Raw genomic sequence first — 4,514 nt, 5'->3', positions numbered from 1 at the left:
TTCTTCTTCTTCTTCTTCTTCTTCTTCTTCTTCTTCTTCTTCTTCTTCTTCTCCTTCTCCTTCTCCTTCTCCTTCTCCTTCTCCTTCTCCTTCTCCTTCTCCTTCTCCTTCTCCTTCTCCTTCTTCTTCTTCTTCATGGATCAGGGCCAATTTTATTCAAATGCTCCGAATTTATACAGAATATGTTAATTGCTTTTAAATGTAGGTCACCCTTTACATAATGACTTTATTATTTCATTTTTCTTTTTTTCATCTATTCTTTACTGTTTTTTAGTAGACCCAGAATCTAGGGTTGTCCAGTTAGGAGCCTCTGACCTACTATTCTGAATAAGTTTCTTTTCAATATTCATGACCAACATATGGCTTCTAAAAGAAAGGCTTTGGGTCTTTTCAATTACTTGCCAATAAAGTGAGACTGCACTGTTACTCATAATCACACAGCCTCATTTAGAATAAATCTTGGATCCAGTCTTTCATTTCTAATCAAATTCACAATCCACTTCTCAGCCTCTTCTGGAGTCGTGTTCAGTTTAATCTACCAACATATTAATACTGATACATTGGTGGATACAACCAAAAGTCTCAAATATGGAAGAGATGGGGCATTTTCAATGAAATTCTCATGACAAGCCGCCGGGTCATCCACAGCACTGATGCACATCCCCTCAGCATCTTCTGAGCCCTATCAAAGTCAAAGTTAACATACAGGCATTCAACAAATTCTGTAATTGGGTCTTTGGATGTGTGAGACTCTGACTGCATAACTTTTACTAGATTCTTGAGCATTTCCAGCATTGTCAAACATCTTTGTTCATTATGACCACAGGAGTCAGAAAACATGTGAACACACTGCCTGAGCTGCCTTAAGATACTGTGGCTGGTAAAGGAAGAAATCAATCATATTATCACAATTTTTGGAGTGGTTGAAGAAAACAAGAGACCATAAATGAGCCATGGTCACTGCTGAAGAGACTGGAGTGGAGAACTCACAGAATAATTATCTATGTCATTTCTCTTTTAAATATGTAAGTGTCTTTCATGGTTGCATTCCAATTCTGCATTAAGAATTCAGCCCTGCTTCCACGGCCCCTGCTGTCTGTCTGCCAGAGAGTAGAGAAGTCCTCTGAGTGTCTGTACTGCAGGGAGCCAAGGCGGAAGGTCAGACATTATCACAGTGAACATACCCATGAGGAAGGGCGAGGGCAAAGGGCTGGCATCTGTTTAAGCAGATGTGTTTATTGGGACACAGGTCTCTTTGTGTGAGCTTGCTTGCTTGATTCTGGGGTAAATATTTTTTGAGCATGTATCATGTTGATAGCTCCATGCCACAGGACAGACAAATAAAAGTATATCCATGGTCCCTGCTCCTGGAGGACCCAAATCATAGTTGGAAAATTACTCACCAAGCTTAACTATGGACCAGGCACTAGTCCCAATGACCTAAAAAGTCCTAACTCACCGAATTTTTATAACTATCTTAAGGAGAGGTTTCAAGGAATTCACATTATTATTTGGTTATTATTATCCCTATTCTGAAGATGAGGGCTGTTCTAGTTCTAGCTTTTTCACTGCTATAATCAAAAGACCTGACAAGAACAATCAATGGAGGAAACGTTTATTTGGGGGTTCATGGTTACAGAGGTTTCAGTCCATAGATGGCCAACTCCGTTCCTTGGGGCCTGAGGTGAGGCAGAACATCATGGTAGAAGCGTGTGGAAGAGAACAACCAGGAACACGGCACCAGGAAGCACAGCCTCTCCACCCACCAGATACAACATACAAACCCCAAATGCACGTTGCCAACGACCCACTTTCTTCAGCTACACTCTACCTGCCTACAGTTACCGCCCAGTTAGTCCATATCAGAAGGGCAGCAGAATACAACAGACACTAGTATGGCAGTATGTAAAAAAGTGGATGTGGAACCAATGTGAATCTGCAATCTGTATACGGGGTAAAAATGGGAGTTCATAATCTGCTTGAATCAAATGTATGAAATATGATATGTCAAGAGCTTTGTAATGTTTTGAATAACTAATAAAAAAGATAAAAGAAAAAAAATGTAAAAAAAAAAAAAAGAGAGAGAGAATTCAGAAGCCACTTTTCCCCAGAGAAAATTCAAAGCATTTCTATCTGTCGTTGGTTCCAAAGCTCTATAATAAAGAAAAGATATTCTGCTGCTCCTGGGTAATGTCCACATTCATATTGGAATTCTGCATACCAGCAGATTGTATCTAAATCTTCCTGCCTAAATCCATGCTTGTCTGGCGGGTAGTCCAATAGTATCTGACCATCCCTGGCTGACTGCATTTGCCTTGCAGTTTCTGGACTGTCAAACATCTTCACAATTGATTCTGTTTGCGCCTGAAGCTATTCAGCTGTGCAACAACTGTGGTGCTTCTCTCTCTCTCTCTCTCTCTCTCTCTCTCTCTCTCTTATAAGGAATATCATCAGAATAAAGGTTTTTGGCTGGGAATGTGGCTCTGTGAATGAATGCTTTCCTAGCATGCACAGATACCTGGGTTCAATGCCAGTACTGGGGAAAAAAAAAAAGAAAGAAAGAAAGAACAAAGGTTTTATGTACCCATCCATAGCAAAGTCTACCTTGTTAGCCCAACTAAGAAGATGCAATTTCCCTTATAATAATTCTTTTTTGTTTTATATCTCCCTATCAAAGAGAAACCCAAGAAGTGTAAAGAAGATGCCCATCCAAAAAGTGTGTGATGTGATTAGTCAATCAGACACTATATCTTGTGAAAGAAAGGGCAAGTCTGTGTTCACAGGGACTCCACTGTAATGACCTTACTGAATCTTAATCACGTTACACAGGCCCCACCTCTAAATGCCATCGTTGAATTAAATTTCTACTCTCTTAATACCACTGACATATGACTTCGGGTTTTGAACACCTGCATGTCCTCTGGGAGACAAACCATAGAACCATGTCAAATTTAGAACAATTTTCACCCCAAAAAGAAACTCTGGCCACTTGCCAATCATCACTTCAAAATCCTACCATCCCCTCAACCCTAGGCAGCCACTAACCTTTCTGCCCTATATATTTGCTTGCTTTGAATATTTCATATAAATGGAATCACATACAGGTGGTCCTTTATGATATGTGTGGTTTTCTTTCTCTTAGCATAAAATTTTCAAGTTTTATACCCATTATAGCATGTATCACTGGGATGGTCAATTTCATGTGTTAACTTGGCTGGGCCACAGTGTACCCAGATTGGAGCAGACATTATTCTAAGTATTTCTTGGAGGATGTTCAGGATGAGATTAGTATTTAAATTGGGGGATTGAGTCTAGAGTATTTGCCTAGCATGTGAGCATCCCTGGGTTCAATCCCAGCACCATTAAAAAAAAAAAAAAGTGTGTGTGTGTGTGTGTGTGTGTGTGTGTATTTGAACTGATAGACTGAGTGAAGCAAATTGCCCTACATAAGTTGAAGCCCTGACTAGAACAAATGGTTAACCCTCCCCTGTGTAAGAGAAAATTTCTCCTGCCTGGATATGAATGAATAAAGAACATGTGGCACACATGAACAGTGGAATACTATGCAACCATAAAAAGAATGAAATCCTGTCATTTACAACATGGATGGAACTGGAGATCATTATGTTAAGTGAAATATGGGCAAGAAATATAAGTCCCACCTGATATCCCAAGTGGAATCTGCAAAAGCGATCTCACAGAAGTTGAAAGTAGGACAGTGAAAGGCAGGAGAGAGTAGGCAGGAGAGGGACGGGAAAAGACTGAACAATGAAAACTATGCCACAGTTAAAAGCAAGAAGTTCCAGTGTGCTCTTGCTCAGTGGGGTCACTATAAATAGCAATAATGTCCTGTATACTTCAAAAAGTTATAAGAAAGGATTTTTTAAAGATTTGAAAAGTTTTCACTACATAGAAATGACAAATATTTGAGGAGATGGATATATTTAACCTGATGTCAACATCATCCCATGTATACGGGTGCAGAAACATTCTGTTAGCCCACTAATATGTATGCTTTTTCATGTTTTTTATGTGTCAGTTAAGATTTTAATTTAACTTTAAAAATAGGCTTGTGGGTAAAACTCAGTTGCGTGTACAACAGCATGTGTGAGGCTCTGGGTTCAATCCCTCGGACCAAAAATAAGTAAATAATATTAAAATCAGATTTTAAAAATTAAAAAAAAAATGATAGTAAATGAATGTCAAGTCTTCCTTCCACAAGAAATTTGCCACCTTGAATACCCCAACACATCGGAAACATTATCTGTGTAGATGAAAGTGAAGGTCCAAATTCCCTGAGTCCACCTGCAGATCAAACCTCCTTGCTTAGGGCTCCAGCAAGCATCTCCCTGCCCTAGTTTGTCTCTGGGACAAAGAGGCTTTCGGGTACTAAGCAGGGGCTTGAGCAGGCAGCACAGGAATTCATTTTCAGAAGCTTCATCCTGGGATGGGTCAGTAATTCCTAACAGGATCTGGAGCTGGAGCTCAGTGGTAGAGCTCATGAGTAATGTCTT

At 39.7% G+C, this 4,514-nt stretch overlaps 1 pseudogene; it reads right to left on the bottom strand.

The window, feature by feature from the left end:
- Window positions 1-260: 260 nt before the first annotated feature.
- On the bottom strand, window positions 261-2,713 carry LOC143410494 (eukaryotic translation initiation factor 3 subunit E pseudogene; annotated as a pseudogene).
- Between the last annotated feature and the right edge of the window lie 1,801 nt (window positions 2,714-4,514).

This window comes from Callospermophilus lateralis, chromosome 11 (assembly GCF_048772815.1).
Source record: "Callospermophilus lateralis isolate mCalLat2 chromosome 11, mCalLat2.hap1, whole genome shotgun sequence".
Taxonomy (NCBI): Eukaryota; Metazoa; Chordata; class Mammalia; order Rodentia; family Sciuridae; genus Callospermophilus; species Callospermophilus lateralis.
The sequence above is the reverse complement of the archived record's forward strand: the minus strand, read 5'-3'. Positions and strand labels throughout refer to the sequence as shown.